The sequence below is a fragment of the Sus scrofa genome, chromosome 17 (assembly GCF_054392235.1).
Source record: "Sus scrofa isolate SSC_HxYL_T2T_F1_AM1 chromosome 17, Sscrofa_HxYL_maternal_Yorkshire_Landrace_v2.0, whole genome shotgun sequence".
Lineage (NCBI taxonomy): Eukaryota > Metazoa > Chordata > Mammalia > Artiodactyla > Suidae > Sus > Sus scrofa.
Genome location: NC_139399.1, coordinates 68,920,836 through 68,940,961, shown reverse-complemented (window position 1 = coordinate 68,940,961; position 20,126 = coordinate 68,920,836). Strand labels below are relative to the sequence as shown.

Genomic DNA, 20,126 nt, shown 5'->3' with positions numbered 1-20,126 from the left:
GGCTCAGGGGGTGTCTGTGAGGCTCAGGGTCACCCCAGGTCAGGAGGTCAAGGCCCTGGTGCTTCAACATTCACACCAACAAGGCTGGGGGCGGGAGGGTCGTGGCTCTTTTTTTTTTTTAATGGCCACACCTAAGGCACATGGACGTTCCCAGGCCAGGGATTTGAACCCTACGCCGCAGCTGGGGCAGTGCTAGCTACCCTAACTCACTGTGCCATGGTGGGAACGCTGCGGCCCCGTTCTGAAGTCGCAGGGCGCCCTGGGTCCGGCTGACCTGTGTCCCTGCTCCAGCACATGTCACAGACAGCGTTCTGCAGACAAAGACGCAGAGTCTCTACAACAGACACACAGTGGACTGACTCCCCTCCCGAGGGTCAAGCTCAAAGCCACCAACTGCCTCCAGCGTGTGGGCAACGCAGCCGAAACCAGCCCTGCCCCTTCTCATTGTCATGAGGTCGGAGCTGCACATGCACCCTCTAGACCCTCGAGAAGGCGTAATGCAAAAGTTATTTCAGCAGTGAGAAAACAGAGTTTGTCTTGACCTGATAGGGATTTTTCTCCCTTTTTTCTACCTCAGCATCGGCATCTGTAAATCAAGGCCTTTGCTCCGGGTTGTGTTCTAAAGGGAGATGGGCTGTCTTCCGGCTGATCCAGACGCAACAGGCCCGGCGGGGCTGGATGGCGCTCAGGCGCACCGCTGCTTACTGCACGGTTTTCCTTATTTATTCGCAGGTGCGGGCAGTTTCCCAAGGCCTTTTTTTTCAGGCAAAGGTGCGCTTTGTCTCCAAGAGCCTGAGCGTCGCTGGAGAAGGCCGCTGGCCCTCCCAGGGAGCAGCCCGGCCCGACACCTCAGCGGCACCGGCCCTCGGTCGTCAAGTCCCAGGGCACCCGGCCTCGCGTGGGGCCTCGCAGGTGACCGCAGTGCGCATCCGTCACGCGGGAGGGGGGAGGTGAGCCAGGCCTGCGCTCTGTTCTCAGGGAACCTGAGCTGGGCCCTTGCTCCCCGGGGTGGCGGCGGGGGTGGGGGGGTTCAGAGGGAGCCCCAGGTCACCGGGCGCATCTCCTCCAGGAAGCCCTCCCCTTCTCAGGCGTGGGGTTGGAGGAGGACAGACCTCGCTCCCCAAGCCACGTTCGGCCCGTCCCTCCCACATGGTGGCTCAGGTGGAACCGGATTCTGGCTGAGGGAGAAGGGAGAGTGTCCCCTCCCTTCCTCAGAACCCCCCCCACCCCCGACTGCCGAGGGGGCGGGCAGGGGAGGACAGCAGGAGGGAGGAGCAGGGAGGACCGGCCAGCTACCGTCAGGGGTTTGGGGTTTGGTTTCGTCCCTCACCACCCAGCCTTCCAACCGCGCAGCGGGGACAAGGTGGACAGGTGATGGAGGGAGGTGGCCCGACCGTGGGGGCTCCTGGCCACCGGCCCCCTGCAGCTGCCGCCCGCCGGGGCCGTGACGGGTCTTCCCGGCCGGTCTCCCTCCCCGAGCCCCGCCCGTGGGCGCCCGGAACCCCCCCAGCTCTTCCGCATTCATCTGAAGAGAAAGCTGGCAGCTACGACCAGTGAAATCACAGAATGCTCTGGCACAGAAGCTTCTGACAAAACCCAAAAGCGACGCCTTTTCAGAACAGCGGGGTCTGCGGGCTCCCACTGCGCACAGGTCACGCCCAGGCCCAAACCTCGCCCGACAGTCCGTCAGCACAGCCGTTCCGTCTGTCTGCCCTCCAGGGAGTGGATCTTAGGTCCGCGCCACCTGGGCGTCACTCCGCAGGCCCCTGAGGGTGACAGCTGGGGGTGGGGGCTCAGGGGCCCCGCCCCCCAATTAGAGTCGGGTCGGGATGCTGGGCCCAGGCAGGCAGGCTGGGCTGGAGTCGGCGCCGGTGGGGAGGCTGTGTGGGCTGGGAGGGAGGGGAAGGTTCCAGACGGGAGAGAAATGAAGACAAGCTTCGTGTGTTCACAGCTTTGCCCGAGGCCAGTTTGCTTCTGAGCCGCAACGAGGAGGGAAGGCAGTGATCAGAAATGTTACTTCTGTCAAGTCACAGCCTCCCCGGCGCCTCCTGCGGCTGCCCAGGGCCACCACCAGGAAGATTTAATCTACCGACCGAGGAGGAGGCCCTGGCCTCCCACAGTCGCTAGAACAAAAGGCCCCTTTCCCAATGCTCGCCCAGATCGGCCAGCCCCCAGGCCAGCCCCGTCTGTCCTCCGCGGGACCCAGACCACAGGCCCACGGGCGTGTCCGAGGGGAGAGGGGTCAGCGCAGCGGCTGTGGACCCCGATGAAGTCCTTCCGCGGCACAGACCCACCAGTGGGCAAAAAATCCACAGGAGGCCGCAGGTAGGCGTCTCCACGGGCTTCTTGCAGCCGTCAGCCGAGTCTTCCTTGCTGCTTTTTAATTTTCTCCTGCACCTCATGGCTCTTTCAGTGCCATTCTTGTCTGGCATTAAAAATAAATAAATCTCCAAGACCCCGGCGTCCCAAGGCTTAATGGGCTAATTGTGGACTTGCGCTTTCAATCTTCCAGACGAACGGCTCAGGCCACGGGGAAGTTAACGTGCTTCGGTCGAGCCCTCCTCATTTACCCGTCACTGCTGAGCACCCAGGACTAGGGTGGCAAACGGGTTTCTCTGGGTGCTGAGCAATGGCAGTGGCTGCCAAGAGCCCTGAGCCAAGAAGTTTCACAAGGCTCCATGTAGCCGGGCAAGGATTGACTAGTGATGTCTGCCTCAGGTCAGGGAGGGGAGGTCGTGGTACAGATGCCATACCTGCCAGCCTGCATCCGCCCATCCTCGCGCTGTCCAGGTTCTGGCGAGATGGCTAAGCAGCTGGGCTGGTCAAACAGGAACTAGTGAAGCCGAGAATATGGGTTAAGGTGGAAGGTTAATCCATTTCAAGCTTCGTACTCTTAGTACCAAAGGAGTCTTCATTCTCTCTTGACCCTGACCCGCCATCTACAGACACCGTTGGCTGGAAGAAGGATGGAGCCGGAGGGGGCTGACGACCCCACGGACATACAACCCAGTGAGGGTGGATCTGAGGCATCCTCTTGCTGCAGGAAGAAGCTCTGTTTTATGCTCACATACGCCAACAAAAGTCAAAACACAGCCCACACTGAGAAGCTGTGCTCCCAGGAGCTGTGCTCCAGTTCCTGCTGCAGCTTTGACTCGGCGCCCACACCTGCCACTTCGGAAGGAGCACAAAGCCTCTGGGTGCGTCCTTTATCTCCAACTCCATGTGTCCCTTCTCCCCCCCACCCCCGCCTTTCCTCTCATAAAAGGTAACCCCGGGAGGAGCACCATGCCGTAGAGCCAAAACCCCTTCCCAAGAAGGCCGAGTGCCTGCCTATCTTCCCAGCCCTTCCCGCATCTTCTCTGCCCACCCCGCCTCTTTGCTGAGTTAAATCCTATTTATTTCTGAGATCTCAGTTCGCGGATCCCCAGGGAAGCGCCAACCTCCCAGCAGGGTCAGGTTCCTTTATCACACGCTCTCCAAGAGTCAGCAAACATTTTCTGTAAAGCGCCAGAGAGTAACGCATGCTTTGTGGGGCATACCGTCACCGCTGCAATTACTCAACTTGGCTGGCACAGCAGGAAGGGAGCCGCAGACAACACGTAAACGTCAGGCATGGCTGGGCTTCAGTCAGACTCAGCTATGAGAACAGCAGAGGCCGGAGTCTGCAGACCCTGCTCTAGAATGATGTTCCTGGCTCCTCAACGCTCGTTCTTCATTCCAAGACTTTCTCTTCATTTTTGGCCACCTGGAGGCCAGGGCTCAGATCCTGAGCTATGCCAGGCTGGGGACCAAACCCCTGACCCAGGGCTCCCAAGACACAGCTGATCCTGTTGCACCACAGCAGTAGATCCTTCATGCCAAGATTTGATTAATGTGAGTTTCATGAGCAGATTTAAACTCCGAGTACAAATTTTGTCTCTTTTTACCTCCATTATAGCCCATTTGATAAATGCTGTGAATCGTGGCTGTGCCTGCAGGGCTGAGCCTGGCATTGGAGCTGTGTGCCCCCATAAGCATGTATCCTGGGAGGTGCGTTAATGTTGCCAGGAAAAACCTCTCTCTCCTTTTCCGTAAGCTGTGGAACACACAGGCTCAGCTCCACCATTACTAGCTTGCCTCTTTGAGGGCAGAGCCTTGATTGAAAGGAGCACAAATGGAGGTGAAATAAGAGAAACCAGTCCCTGGTGAGAATATTCAGCCCCTGGATCAAGCCACACCTGAAGACATCCCCCTGTATTTCTCTGTTACTTAACTTTTTTATGGAAGCTACTTTGACTTCACTGTGGCCACCTACAGTGGAAAGAGTCCTAAGTGAAGAATTCGAGTAATAAAACGTGGAGCACATGGAGCTTTGCCTCATTTCCGCACTTTCTCAGTGCCGCAGTTTTTAGTGTGGCAGAACTCTCTGTGAGTTTGTTAGTAGGCCTCTGAGCCACCCTGTGGTTGTCCCTGCTCTATCCCGAGAGGATCCTCCCCCAGCAAAGGCTCTGCAAAAATTAGCTTTCCCCCTCCCTGGAACAACGCCTGGTGTTTACCTAGCCGCGGCTGGGGGTACGGCAGCTGGCACATCCGTGAGAGTCTGGACCTGGTCCAAAGCCTTTATGGGTGGGGCCCGAGCCCACAGAGAAGAGTGTGAAACCAGCTCCTGAGGCAGGGAGGCAAAATGTCCCTCCGAGGAAGAGCCAGGGCTCCCATCTCGGGCGTCCTGCCCCGCGCGCGACAAGCGCGCAGGGTCAAGACATGCTCCTCGGACCAGAATCTACTGTTTCTCTTATTTGGATCATTTGCTGAAGCTCTGGAATACCTTTTTAAAGCTTACACTGAAGGTTACTTTCTCTACAGGATTAAGTAAGACCCACGAGGTGTCAGTGGCGCTCACCGCTGGGGTGGGGCAGCAGGCCAGCCTGCACCCGAGGGCATCTCTGCGGAGCGTTTTCCTCCCCGCAGCAGCTTAAAGGCTGTGGCCGCCACTCCTGGCGGCTGCGTGGTCCCCGTTACAGAAAGGACCTGTGTCCGCCCTTGCGGCATCGTGCTGCTCCTGCTCACGTGCCTTTGCCCAGCACGTCCCCAAGGGGCTGGGGTACCGAGCGAGGACGGAGGCGCCTTCTCGGCCATGGCTGGGCGAGCGCGGAGGGGGAGAGCTCCAGGCCACGGTGCCAGCTGGACCAGTGAGAACTGGACTCCTGGAACAGCTCGCAGGGCGGTGGGCTAATTGGCTGGAATGTCCACCCGCAGACCACTGGCTTGGTGGGACCCCCGCGGGTGCCCTGATCCATCAGCCGGACTCAGGAGCTGCAGCAATTCCAACCCGAGCCTGCTGCTCCTCCAGAGGGAGGGCGAGGGTGCAGGGCTGCAGGTGGAGCGGCCGCCGGGTGGGGAGCCGAGCTCCTGGCAGTGCTCACGATGTTACTGGCACACAGCTTTCCCTCCCATCTGTCCTGGATTTGAGTTTCCCAAAATCGTGTCTGGGTGCAGTTTACGCACTCAGCCCCAGCTGCGATGGGAGGGCGTGTCTGCCATGTGACGGCCCAGAACACACAGGCTGTGGCTGCTAATGAAAGGATGGGTCATGGCAGTGAATGCAGGGCGCGTGCTGACTCCTGGCTCAGCGGCACCAGGGGCCAGGAGTCCCCTGAACGGCGTGTGCCAGTGGCTCTGTGTGGCCGGAAGACATGGGTTCCCCACATGGTCCTGGAAGTGCTCACAGCTGGTCTTGGGACTGGGGGACCTCCCGCCCAGCAAACGCCCCCATCTGTGACAGGGAATGGGCACATGTCAGGGGTGACCTGTGTGGTGAAGACCACGTTCTGGGGACAGTGACACGCTCTCCAGGCTAAGATCCCCTCTCAACAGTATCCAGACCCTACCTCTGCAACGACAAACAGGTGACATTTCCACAAAAATCTCCAAATCCTCAACTTCCTTTGTTTCTGAAGTAAGAGAATCTCAAGGTAAATGCCAAAACGGGTCCTGAGCACCGGGTGGAGGCAGGGACTGTCCACTGCCAGGGCCCCGCCTCTTCTGCAGTTACTGGGGTGGTGTCTCCTGCACCCCCCTCCCTCCCTGATAGGCCTCCGCTCTCCCTCAGAGTGCAGCCGAGACAGGAAGCTCGCTCTCTCTGAAGGAAGATTTTGCGCAGAGGCGGCACCTGCAACAGGAGCTCCCACCACCCCAGCCAGGGTGGGCTCCGCCCCCTCCACCGTCTGCAACAGGGGCTTTTTAAAAACTGGTGGAAACGACATGGCATATATCGTACCATCCTCACCGTGCTGACACGACAGCAGTGTTAACTCCACGCCCACTGTTGTGCAACACGGCCCAGCACCTGCACCTGGCAAGAAGGACAGGGACCCACGGGACGGTCACCTGCTGCCCGCCCCCAGCCCTGGACACCCACCCTTTTACTTTCTGTCTATGAATCTGACTCTTCCGGGGACCGCACACAAGTGGGATCACACGTATTTGCCCCTCTGTGGCTGGCTCGTTGCAGGGAGCACGACCTCCTCCCGGCTCATCCAAGCTGGAGCCTGCATCCGAGTCCCCTCGCTCTTTAAGGCGGACACTGTGCTGCGTGGCCACAGCAGTCTGCTCATCCGTTCCTCTGGCAGTGGAGAACCGGGCACAGGAGCAGCCTCTGTCCTGGCAGCAGAAAACTGTCTTAGTTTCAGCTCCTACTCCTCAGCTGCAGGCAGGGCGCTGGGCTCCTGAGACCTGGCCCAGAGCCCGGCCGGCAGCTCGGCCCCTTCCTCCAGAAAGACCTGCAGGAAGAGGGTTTGGAGGGGCCTGTGGGGTGGGGTGCATTTCTGGGCTCTGGCAGGAACCTGGGGAAACAGCCCTGGTCCCAAGGCCCCGCTCTCTGCCTTCCTCCCCCACCCTCTGCCCCAGGCGCTGTGACGAAAAGTGGATGAATTCAGTGCCATTGGCCTCAGCCCAGGATAAACATCTCTGTGCCAACAGAGGCTGCACGCCTGCTGTGTCCCAGGACGGCACGGCCCTGCGGCCTGGGGTCCTGCTGATGGACGGGGTCCAAATTCTGATTCAGAGCACACATGCAGTAGACACCGGCCGACACACCTGCCTTGGGAGCCAGAGTGAGAGGCTGCACAAGGGAAATGAGCCCGCAGGCCGGGCATCCACACAGTCCTGCAGCCCAAGGCCAGGGACTCTGAGCGCCCCCTGCTCAGAGAAGCTGGAGGCAGCCGGGGCTCAGCCCTCACTCTGCAGCCTCACAAACAAATGCAGCGAAATCTTTCCAGCTGTAAAAGGCACATCTCCCTCCCCTCGGTCAGCACACAGAGCCACTTGAGCACCGAGGCGCCGCACCCCCTTAGGAGGTGCTGTCGGACCTCTCAACAGCCTCGCCACATCCAAACAACACTCTGGGAAGAGGAGGAACCGCAGGTAATTAGCGTTGATGACGGGGCTCCCGCACTCCCGCCTCGGGTCTCCCCCTGGGGCGGGCACGCCCACTTTATTTGGCCAAGGCCGTGCCCCCGGGACTCGGGCTCCAGGTCAAGAGCTTCACGTTTCACGCTCGGCGCTGCCCACACACCCTCTCCTACCGGGCCGGCATCCGCGCTCAGGGAGCACAGAGCCGGGCTCCAGGACCCCCCAGACGCCCGTGTCATCCGCCTTCCCGCCGCATCCTTCCTTCGGGCTGCCCCGGAAGAGCCCTGCTTCTGGAGATGAGCAACACAGAGCGAGCCGGAAGCAGCCTCAGGGCTGCCAGGCCCCCGACCCTCTTCTGCAGCCGTGCTTCCCGGGCGGCGGGAAGAGGCAGTGCGGGCTGGGCTCACGCAGCTTGGCGGTCACTCGGCAGCACAGAGTCTCCTGAATGTTAAGTCAGACATGCGCGTGCGTGTGCGTGAGCTGGCACATGGATCATGTGGAACTCAGGTCACCAGAGTGGCGTCTGGGTCCATGACGCTGCCTCCAGACCCTTCTCCAAGCCCCCCCTGTCTCCCCCCCACCAGTGACAGGCCCGGGTAGTCTCAGTATTTGCTGCGCTTGTTTTAGGTCGGCTGCTATTTTCCCTCTAACTCCCCGGCGCAGCAGCACCGAGGTGACCGTTCCCACACCCAAGGGAGCAAGAGGACACGCAGGAGCCGCGCTGACGGGGACACGCGGCTCAGACACGCCTGCTTCACTGGAAAAGGGATCCTGACCTTGTGCGAGGAGACCCTGCGTCCGCTATGACGACGCTGATGAAAACAGTGGCAGCTTGAAAACAGACAGACCCAGACTGAAGGCTCCCGCGAAACCACCAGGCCGCTCTCCAGAAGGCCAGAGGCAGGAGAGGCAAAGGGGGGCCCGCGAGGGTTCCAGACTAAACGCATGAACAGCGAGTGACAGAGCGATCGGTGTTCCATCCCAGCTGGGGGTGAAGGGCCACGAAGAACAGTCACGGGACAGCTGGCACACCTGGGACATGCGCCGTAGCTTAGAGGCTAGGATCATCCACTGATTTCCTGAATTTGGTTGTTGTTGTTTTTTTTGGCCGCACCCACAGCAGATGGAAGTTCCCAAGCCAGGGATCTGACCCACACTGCAGCAGTGACAATGCCAGATCCTTAACCCACTGAGCCACCAGGGAACTCCAATTTCCTGAATGTGTAATTGCATGTGGTCAGGTAAGAGAATATCCTTGTCCTTCGGAAATCCCCACTGAAGTATTTCAGGGTAAAAGGGTGTGATCTCTGTAACTAAATCTCAAACGGGTCGGGAAAACACTGCAATACGTGTATACATGGACGGTAGGCGGGTGGCTGACAGATAGATACAGGTGACGTACCAATCAGAGAGAGATGACAAATCAGTACAGAGCTGACCTCTAGACTACAGGCGATAGAGCCCCCACACCCAAGCGGGAAAGTGTTAACGTGGTGAACCTGGGGGAAGAACACAGGGAAATAAGAGTTATTTGTACTATTCTTGCAACTCCTTGGTTTAAGACGATATCCGAGTAAAAGCTCAACACGACGGGCACTGGTGGAGCGCTTCCTAAGTGGAACCCGTTGCTGTAAAAACCCCTCGCCCCCAGTAACGAGGGGGAGGTTGATCTGGCCGGTGTAGAGCCAACCTTTAATCCAATTCTTCATCGTTGGCGCAGAAACTAAGAAATGATCCCTAAGACAGCAAGACTTGTTCAGATTTTTTCAAAATCTTTGCAAAAAAACCCCAAAATAACCAAAAGGCGAAATGCTAAATTTGACTTTGCTTTCCCTAAAGCAGAGTTTCTGGCTCCAACATGGCAGGAGACGGAGGCAGTGTGGTACCACGAGGAGCTCCTCCACGGGGGCTCAGAGGCCCCTGGGCCCCACCAGGGTGGGCGAAAGACGCAAAGGCGCGGGACAAGGGACAATGGCTCGGAAAGTGTGTCCAGGTGGACAGACGCGACAGGCGGTGACTCACCGTGGGCCACTGTATATGAGGCAGGTGTGGACCCCTCTGGCTCCCAGATGCTGCCATGGCCTTGGCAGCCACACTCTCTCCCACCCAAACTGGCCCGTCCCTCACAGGGCACCTTGGGAGCTGAAGGGTCCTGGGAGGCTGTGGTGCTGTCCAGCACTGGGGGGGGGGGGACGGGGCTGGCACTGAAGACTTGCACCCAAGGGGGTCAAAGCAGGGGAGGGTCCTGTGGGAATGGCAGGAGAGCCCCTCGGCCCCCCCAAGTGAGTCCCTTGTGAGGACGTACAGAGGGGGTGCAGGCCGCTGCCGGGCGGCCCTTTTAGGAAGAGCTGCACCCACGGCCTGTGTCTGTGGGGCCCTGCCCCGTTCTGCATTCAGCACTGTTCCCGATCTCGGGGTGCGTGGTCATCCTGGCCAGGGGTCTGCAGCCCCCACTGCTGGCTGAAAGGGGCCTGCCTTGTGCCCTGTGCAGTGACGTCGCACCATCTGCCCCTGGAATTTACCTGTGGTTGGATGTTAACCCTTGAGTGACACATGCCTCTGGGTGGGGCAGCCAGGCGGCCACAGCAAAGGCCAGCTCACAGGAGAGCAGGTGGCTGGGCTCCTCCTCGAGGCCAGTTCGTGCCTCGGCGCTGGCTCGAGAGCCACGGCAGCAGACAACAGATGCGAACACACGCCTGCATTTCAGAGGCTCAGCATGAAACCACGTGGAGCAAACCTGCCGATTGACAGCGTCCACCGTCCCCCGTCCCCTGGGGTCTTGATGGGTCTGGGAAAGGCAGCCGTTGAAGGCCCCGAGGGAAGGCGTCGCGCCGTCCTGGGTTCCTCTCTGAGGCTCTCCAAGCCTGGACCCCAGAGGCCAGCCAGAGGGCCGGCTTTACGGGACAGGGGCTCCCCACCCAGAGGCATGTGGGGAGCCTGCAGCCCACGCCCTCGGTCAGTGCAGCTGCTGACCCAAACGGCAGCCAACAGCTGGAGCAAGTGTTGCCTCAAGGCTGACGGCGAGGTCCTGGATGCAGCGGCAGAGGGCAGGGAGATGCCAACTGGCTCCTGGAATCCCAGCCTTGGCGCTCTGGGCCAACATGCACCTTACGCCCAAGCGCCTCACGGAGCAGGACCAGGAGCTGCCTCACAATGGTGAGCAACTGCCTTCGAAAGCGGCTCTTTGTTCACTGCTTCCCTGGAGCAAGCATGAGGACATGGGGAATAAAAGAGCTGGTGCCAGGCACGGCCAAGCTTAGGTTCCCACAAGGTCACGCCACCTGTCACAGGCCAAGCAAGGCTGTGCCTGTGGCTGGTGGGCACGGCTCTGATCTGGGCAGAGGGCCTGGCCTCCCGGGAAAGGCCTCACCAAGGCCTCGGCACCGGAGCTGGGGCGCCCACGGCTGGGGTTTCCGCCACGGCCTGTTCAGATTCGGGGCCTGGGGTCCTGTCAGGACGGTGACCTCGTCTCAGCATCGGTTACCACGTGACAATTCACTTAGCCACAGTTTACACAGAAAGACTGCTTATTTAACTTTTAACCTAAAGCTTAAAAGCCCCGAACTAAAATAATGCATCAGAGATGGATTCCTGTGGGACGGGGACAGGAGCCGATGGATCCTGGGGGCGTCCCTTCAGCCACCTGAGGTCTGGACGCTGCGTTCCACGGGGACTCTGCACCCTGGGCTCTGGTCCTGCCAGCCGCTGCAGGTCGGGGTGCATGTGGACGCCACACCCCCGGCTCCCCCAGTTCTCCCCAGCAGCGACTGCCCTGGGAAGCACCACACGATGGCTGAGTGGCTCGGTCAGGGTCTCGGGGAATGGCACTGCCGCCATCCTGGTGCTGGGCTTTGCCCAGAAAGGGGAAAATGGGCAGCCAGAAGCCGGGGCGGGGCTGCTCCTCGGGCCGGGACGGAAGCGCGTGTTGGCGAGACGTGTGTCTTCTTCTCTCTTCTGCCCGTGTTACTGGAGCCAGGTCGGCTCGCGGGCCGCAGTCCGTTTCTGCCAGGCCATGCTGCCCATCAGCACGAGAGCGGTGACCTGCCCTCACTGCCTTTCATGGCGAGGTCCCAAGGAACAGAATCCCTTTCATAATCTCACTGGACACGTGCCAGCTGAGGCAGGGGTGGGAGAGTGTGCAGCCCAACACTCTGGCTTTGTGTCCCCGAGCTGTGTGGCACGCGTGTAGCGGTGCGGTGCTCTAGCCTGTGAAGTGGGCTGCCAGTGTGGCTCCTCGTGGGGCTGCGGAGAGAGCTAACGTGAGCTAAGCCCTTCGGGGCCCTGAGCACAGCCCCCGGCCCAATTCCCACCGCGTGGGTGTGGCTTATGTACAGTCACTGGATCCACGGGATGGAAAGAGAGTTGGTATCTGAGTCCCTAACTTTGCTGTCATGCTGAAAAGAAGTAATTCTTTGTTTACAAGTCTGTCTGCACTACAGTCTCAGGGGCACGGGTGGCTGGGGGGCAGTTGTGTCCAGAAGCAAAGGCACACTGTGATTCTTGAAGGCTCAGATTCTGCCGGTGACTTCACCAGTCTCTATCCTGCAGGGGGCGGGGGGGATGCACAAGCCCCCAGAAGTCCCACAGGGTGGGAGGCACTGTCGCCTTCAGGCTCCACATGAGAGAGTGACGCCGAGGAGGCTGAACAACCGGGGAGGACGTGGTGGCTGGCGGCTCGGAGCCACACGGGTGAGCTGTCCCCCTTCCCCTTTGGATACAGTGACACCTGGAAACGTCCACGGAACATCTTCTGCCACGAAGGTCACGCGCTCTCATAAACCTGAATCAATTGACAGTCGCTCCTGAAACATTCTATACACGTATTTAAAAGACACGTGCTCTCAGAAGCTGTTATCCGGGGCTTGAGAAAAGCAACCCTCGTCCAGGTGAGGAGGCCGCTGTCCGTGGTGCTGACGTCACACTGGTTTCCAAGGCTGCGGGCCTTGCTTGGTCCCAGTGACCAGGTAGTTGCAGCAAAGGTGCTGGTAAGTCTCCCGCACAGACGCTGCTGGGGACGCAGGCTCCCTAACAGCTGAAGGCAGTGCAGGATGATTCCAGTGGGCAAAGGCTTCCGACGCGTGGTGTTTGTGGTTTGAAGTGTGTTCAATTGAGGGCCTCGGTGCCCCCCGAGGGCCAGCATCTGCCCCTGGGCACCGCCCTGGTGAGTGAGAGGGCCCTGGGAAGCCGGCTGCATGGCCCCTGGTACAGGGGAAGGACAGAGGAACCAGGGGGAGCACTGGGGTGATGTTAAGCTGGGGGATCAGACAGGGTGACACCAGCCCTCCCCTCACGGGACGCTGGCTCTTGCTGGTGACACTCGAGTCCTCCCTTCTGCCAGAACAGCAAAGATGCTGGTTCCCTGTTGAGCGCCCCCAGGTCTGCCCAACGGGGAGACATGATATGGTCTTTGGAGCCACTGAGCACAGCCGGTGACTCATCAGTGAGGGAGGGGAGGCCGGGGCCTAGTGTCGGCCATCAGCCCGCCAGCATCCCTGCCCACGGAGACCCACCCAGCAGCTAGGGGTGAGGACGCCGCTGCGCGCGTTAGAGGCCTTCTGTGGGTCGCAGGGATGGGGTCGCGTGACCTTCTCCAGCCACCCGACAGGGTCAGTGCTGACTCCGCCTTTCTTCCTGTGGGCGGGCCCTTTACGCCTCAGTCTCTTCACTTGCGAAACGAAACGGGAACGTGGGGTTGGGGTGGGGACATGCAGAATCCACAGGAGACGTTCGGTGGCCTGCGATGAAGACGAGCAGCGCTGACACTGGGCACAGGGAGAGGATGCCGGGCGCTGCTCCCGGCCCTGCTGGCCCTGAGCCTCGTCAAGGTGCCCCGGGGTTCCCAGGACACGACCCGACAGTGCCCGTCACTTGCGTCACATGTGCCGGCTGAGCATCGACTACTGGGGGAGAGGTGCTGGGGGGGACGGAGGGCAGGCACGGGGTAGGGGGCAGCCTCGTTCGGGGGAGGGGGTGGTCCCGTGACCACAGGCGGCTCTAAAGGGCTCTTCTGTCCCTTCCGCATCAGAACAAGAGAAAGGGTTTAGTGACGCTTCTGCCCCTGGGGTTAACTTCTTTCCAGGTGCTGTTTACACAGAAAATGGGCAAGAACAGAAATAGGGCTTCGGGAGCCAGGCGCCGCCCGCGTGAGGCTCTCGAAAGGACGGAGGGTCCCAGGTTTGGGACCCACTCTGCTCACAGACAGGATTCCTGGTGCCAGTTGCTGAGTCCTCCTTGTCGTCCTGCACCCAGAGGAGGGAGCTGTGTAGTCTTATACAGGACGTCGCTCCGGGCTAAATGGGGCGAAAAGGGAGTCATTTCATCATTAACCAATAATCGCAGGGTGCCCTGGTATGCTGCTATCACCTTGGTAGAAAAAAAAGGTTCAGAACTTAATGAAAATGAGTAAGTAAAACTCGTCCGCCAAAATTCCACCTTGAGAACACGACCGCTCTCCTGGGCGGCCGTTTCTGTGCCAACCCCCACCTACGACAGGAACCGTTTTATTGTCACAGCTTGAAGTTTGTTTTGAATTACCTTGATAATAACACACACATTCATTCAGCAACTGCGCAGCACACAGCTAACGGGTCTCGGAGGCCTAATTTCTGAAATCCAACGTTGCGGAGGTATCGTGTAACCAGAATGGGTGATGCTCCACCGGCCCGAAATGGCCCGCGTTTGTCTTGCGTGATTAAAACGTAGGTAGCTGCACGTTCGCACTCTTAACAAGACTTCGGATTCCAGCAGAGCCCTCCACCCAAGCGCACGAGCCATCCGGGAGGGCTCCGTGGTTCCGCCCCCCGGGAACTCCACGTGCATCCAAGAGGTGGCGGTCCCGTTAAAACAAGGGCTTGATTCCAGATAAGAGTGGAAACGAGCAGCAATCTTGCTCACGAATTTCATCTCCTCTCACGCCTCTGAGCCATTGGAACAACAGCTATAACATCAAGGAACTCCATTAATATACACGCAAAAGTCTGTCGTAAGCAGATTCAGGTCTGGCCGTACACAAAATTTATTTCCACTCGAAGGCAACCTTGGAGCTGAATCGCTTTTGCACACCCAGTGTCGTCCCAGTCAAATCACACAGAACAAACTGTCTCCTGGACCAAAAGTCAACAAATTATGGCCACCTGGCATGTGGGCCCTGCCGCTGGTTCTGCAGGCAGCCTGCGGGAAGGAGGCCACCCTTGCTGTCTGTGGCTGCTTCTGTGCCACAAGCAGAGTGACATTACGACAGAGGCTTCAGGGCCACAACGCCTAAAATGTTTACCATTTCTGGCCCTTTTATGGAAAACATTTCTCGACCCCTGCTTAGGCCACAGAACCCTCTACACCAGGGAGAGCTGCCTCGTGACAGAGGAGCAGCAGTGGGGCAGCCCTGGCCAGCCAGGCCTCCTGTCCTTTGTCCCACAGGGCCGATTCTGACCTTTGCAGTGATTAGCTCTCGGCTCGGAGGGCGCCTGCCCACCGGCGAACACAACCCCCCAAAACACGAAAAAGCGAGGTTAAAACAGCAGAACTTTCACTCCCTCATCCAGGGAAAGACCCAGAAATAAATTTCTCTTTTGATTAAATGGAAAATCAATTTCCAGTGACATTTCTATGCATCAGGCCCCAACATGAGGCAGGGCGCAGAGCCGCGGGGGGAGGACTGGGGTGCCCTGTGCATTCTCAAGGCCGCTGCAGGGGGCCAGACGGGCCATGGCGCCCTGGCACATTGTGCCCCTTGTCTGAGACAGCCCTGAGCAGAGCCGAGCCACCACATAGCTGTCTCGGGCAGACCCCCAAGGGTGGGGGCCCCGAAGGCTGGGGACGCCTCGTGGGAGGCTCGGGGTCTGTGCACAGAGCCGCTTTGCTGAGCAAGCTGTGGGCGCCGCTCTCAGAGCAGAGGCTCCCCCAGCGGGGAGTTAGAGCCCAGCGGCTCTGGCGGATGGATGAGAAAGAAGCTCCCGCGGCCCGCCTCTCACCGGCGGCTCAGCGAAGAAACACTCGGGTTCACGCCTGGACTCCGGCCACCTCATCTGCAGCTTCTCGGTATTTAATAAGGGTCCGTGTGAAGAGCGCCCGCGGGGCCTGGTGGTTATTGGAGCGCAGCCCTGCACGGAGGACGGGCCGCCCCCCAACCTCCCCAGCCCCTGCGATCTCCTTCCTCTCCGTCCTCTCACCCCGCTCTGGATCCTGGGGGCGCCCATGAGAGAAGAAAGACCCCCAACTTTGAGGGCTCGGTGAGGCCCAGATGCAGGTTCCTGTCACCTGAAGCTCACGCTGTCCCTGGCACACGCTGGGGTCCCAAGAGCCCTTCCGAAGAACAGCAGAGGCTCCGGTGCTCCCCCGGGGGCAGGGCTCTGAGGGCGATGCCAGCGCGGGGGCGCAGAGCCACAGGCAGGAATGTACACGGGCTGTCTCTTCCTTTGATACCATTTTGAATGCGTCATCAATCTTTGGGCGCTGTCCCCACAGGGGAGGCATAATGGAATGGGGTTGTCGCACAACTGCAAGGCACCTGCAGCTCGTTTAAAGCGGGGTTGTCTGGTATCTCCGGGCGCCAATCTGATGATTCCTTGAGGTGGTACGAACTGTTTGTAAAAATGAACATTCGGTGTGATTTAAATAAACCCAATATGATAAAGGAAGGCGCTCGGCCACTCTAATGAGCCCATAACTCATCGCACGTGTCCCATTCCTCCCCAAGGGAGCTGCTGTTTAAGTGCAGCTTTTGCGTAAAGGGTGCGCAGCAGAGCTGCACAAGTGGCTCCAGAGGTGAGTATCATCGGACACACGGAGAGCAAGGGACTGCCTCCCCTGCGGGGTGGGGCCGGGCGCTCGTGGCCGAGCCTCGGGCCAGCAGCGAGCAGGCGCTGGGCAGGGTGTCCGGGACCAGACGCTGTCCCGCAGAGAGAGAACACCGATGCCTCCCGAGGGCTGGGTGAGCCTCGCAAGTGGAAGGGCGAGGAGGAAAGAGACATGACCAAGGGCACTGGGCACTTCTGTGGATGCGAGGGTCAGGGACAGACGGCAAAGGCGCCATCCCCTGGGCCGGGAACTCGAGGGGCTTCTGGGGGTGCCGGAAAGGTCCCCTTCCTGAGGCCGCCTGCTGGTTACACGAGCAAACTCGTGTTGGGACGACCCCCAGGCTGCGGGCTTTTCGGAGCCGTTCTACCAGCCCGTGAAGGATACGGGATAAAATGACGGGCAGAGATCGAGCTGATATGACCAAGGCTCAGACGACGCGGGAGGAGGGCGCCCCCTCCTTCAGTGTGCATCTCTTGAGCGCCTCGTGTATGCCTTGCACAGAAATATTAAGAATCAGCAAACGATTATCCAGTGCCTACAACGTGCCAAGCCTGATTCTAAGCGTTTCATGTGCCCCCGTCCGTTAAATCTTTATATACCCCACTAGGAGGGAACTACTTCGGCCTGCATTTGTGACTGGGGGATCTAAAGATTTTTTTTTTTAATTAAAAATTTTTTTTTCCTTTTTTGGCCACCCTGTGGCATATGGCGTCCCCGGCCAGGGATCAGATCTCAGCCGTAGTAGTTGTGACCTAAGCTGCAGCTGCAGCAACACTGGATCCTTAACCCACTGTGCCAGGCGGGACTCTAGCTTCACCCAATGCTCCCAAGACACTGCCAATCCCACTGTACCACAGTGGGAGCTCGGAGGAATCCAAATTTAAAGTCACGCCATCAGTCTTGCATCACAGTGGGCGGCACAGCCCGGACTCCAGCATCCTGTCCCGGGGCCACCCCCTCCCTGCTCCCCTTGCTGCCTCTTGGTGGCCAGAGGGCACAGGGCACAGGGCTGCTGGTGGTCAAGAGGGCCATGTGGAGGATGGTACAGTCAGAGGAGGAGGGCGGGGAGCACTCCGGAGTGGGGGAGGGATGCCACGAGGGCAGGGCTCTTGCAGACCCAGATGGCGGCATGAACAGAGGGTGGGAAGATGGGGTGGGGCCAGGTTACGGGAGCCTCAGAGGCGCAGGGTCAGCTGGTACCTGGTGGAGAGTCGGGAAGGTCCCCAAACAGCCCGAGAGGGATGGGGGGAAGGAAGGCAGAGGAGGCCGGGGGCAGGCGGGCCCTGAACCACGGAGGGCCCTGGCAGGAGGGGCTGTAGCAAAAGCCAGGAGGGGTGGGCTCGGAGAGGGAGAAAGGCCTTGGGGAGAAAGGCCAGGCCCCCCGACCAGCTGGGCTCCCTGAGAGCGGGAGCTCCACGGAAGCGCTGACTTAGAAGCCCGGGAGCTCATCCAGGGCACAGAGCTGCGCCTCAGTCCCGGGTCCTTCTTTGTGTTTCAGAACGTTTCCCACGTGCTCACAACGTCTGGATTCCAAGATCCGTGAGGGCAGCGACTCTGCCTACCGCTGGAACCCAGCATCCTGGACCCCGCTGCCCTCGCTACATGAGGGGAGGAGGCTCAGAGAGGCTAAGGCACTGGCCCGGATTCACACAGTGAGTGCTCGGCCAAGCTGGGATTCAAACGCAGACTATTACCAACATCTCCCCTTCCTGACGGTGAGTCCAGGAGAGGCAGGGGCAGCCCTCTGTGTCCTGGCGGCTTGGCCACTTTACCCCCTGGTGCCTGGAAGATGCTAGGGAGGTGGAGTTGTCCTCTCAATGAACTGGACCAGGGGGTGAACAAAAGCGCCACGCATCCTTAAAACACACGAGGAAAATTCCAAATTTGGGCGTCTGCCCACGAAGAAAGCAAACCGTGGAGAGGCAGCGCCCTTCGAGCCTGCCCCGCCGCCACCCCTTCCTTCAAAGCACAGTCATGTTTTTCAAAAGCAGCACCCACGTTGGCACCATTGAGCTGGATCTTGGAGAGATGCCAGGGTGGGGCCTGTGGTTTCCAGGAGCCCTCTGACTCTCCTCTCCAGCCACGGAGGCTCACAGCCCCCGGCACAGCTCCACCTGTCACCTGCTACCCTGCCCGTGAAACGCACCGCGCTCTAACCGGCGACTGTAACGGGCTATTTTACATCAATTGCTACTGTCTGAACCTTGGGGTCGGAAGAACAACCGTTTTTCGAGACTGCAGGAAAATGGCTTCTCATTGTGACGTTCAAAAGCAAGGCGGAAACTGCTGTTCAGCTGCTGAGCCAAGACGCACGTGCACAGTCGAGATCTGCCCAGACGCAACCGGGCTGCCTCAATAACGCCTGCGGCCCTTAATCCAGCCCGACCTTATCGCCACCTGTAGCGGGGCTGCCGTCACCTCTCCCCTGAAAGGCTGAAGCCGTCGTGGTTGCACAGAACCAGACTCGGCCTCGCTCAAGGTTTCAGCTCCGTAATCTTCCTAATTCACTTTCTCAAACGAGCCACCTTTGTCCATTAGTTGGAAGACAATATTCCAGTCACCTGTCAATTCGTGTAACATCCCAGCTCCTCCTCCTCCATCTCCCAACTGGTGACACTGTTTTTCAGGAGGATAAACGTTGCGGGGTACCCATCAACTGCTCTTTAAAGGCTTCCAAGGTTGGGCTACACAGGCAGCTACTAATCTCTGCCTTTTCTCTCTGAATTGCTTAAAAACAGGTGCTTTTAGAGGCAATTTATTTGCTGCACCCTGAGAATTTACATTTCTGTAAACATGCTTTAATTTTTCAATAGACATTTTAAGGCATGAAAACACAGCCCATCTGAATAAAAATGTTGCCCCAAGAACCTGGCCTGACCGCTTACCAAATTGAAATGTGAAGTATTCTGGAGCCCTAACGGGAGGACTGACCTTGCTGTCAGAGACAAGCACGCCCCCTCTGCTCGCCCGTTCCAGACCCTCCTTAGCGGCGCCGCTCAGGCTGACCTTGGCCCCTGCCTTCCGTGTGGACTGTGCACAAGGCCGACCCCTTCCCCTGCCTCTCTCGCCCCCCATCCACCCGCCTGAGGCTGACCCCTCGACCCCAGGGCTGCCCTCCCGTCCGACTGGCAGCGTCAGGCAGGTTCTGGAATGTCTCTCCCGCTGCATTTCCACCCGCTGCGCGCGTCTCTCGTCATGTCTATCTGCTAAAGTGCGTGGGGCCTGCACCTCATGTGCCCTGATGGAAGATCCGGTTGCCTCAGAGGCCGTCTCTCCCAAGACAAACACCAAGGACCTGCTCGGGCCTCTGAGTCTGACGAGCGATGCCCGGAGGCGGGGGCGGGGGAAGGGAAGGGAGGAGCCCATGGGGGCGGGGGAGGTAAAGCTGCAGACCCAGAGCAGGGGCTCTACAGGCCAGACCAGCCCTCCCTCACCCACAAACTGGAAAGACAACACCAGGGTACCGTCATCACTTTACAAGTGCATCAGCTGATCGCACCGTGTGGGCCTGTCTGGATCCGAATTCAAATGAGCCGTTTTTAAGGATGACATTTGAGCCCCAGGGCGTGAATGTGGCTGCAGCAGGAACCTCTCAGGGTGATGACCTGAGGCTGCTTATTAGGGTGGGGGTGGGGAGGGTACCCCCCCTCTCATCTCTGCGGTGGGTACTCAAAGAGATCCCTGAGCCACGCTGTGTCCCAGCTCTGGGCCCAGGTGCCCAAGGTCACCCCTTCCAGATCGGAAGGTGGCAGGGGCCGGGGCGGAGGGGACCCTGCCGGCTCTCCCCCCGCTGTCGGGCCTCAGCAGCTACAGAGCCTGCGGGCGCTGCCTGGTCCTTCCAGCAACAGAGAGCAGGACCCCTGGACCCAGCTGCTCTGGCAAGAGGGAGCACGTGAGACCCCAGCAACCCAGGCCTCGCCCGGGCCTGCCTCCCACCCCCA

At 59.5% G+C, this 20,126-nt stretch overlaps 1 protein-coding gene and 1 long non-coding RNA gene across 4 annotated transcripts in view; one reads left to right on the top strand and one right to left on the bottom strand.

The window, feature by feature from the left end:
• The window catches only part of CDH4 (cadherin 4), a 495,180-nt gene that overhangs the window by 246,047 nt on the left and 229,007 nt on the right, over positions 1-20,126 (bottom strand). The window lies entirely within an intron of this gene.
• LOC146395419 (uncharacterized) lies at positions 12,345-19,052 on the top strand. The gene is made up of 2 exons (XR_014832026.1): positions 12,345-12,550; positions 17,684-19,052. It is a non-coding gene; the product is annotated as an uncharacterized LOC146395419 (long non-coding RNA).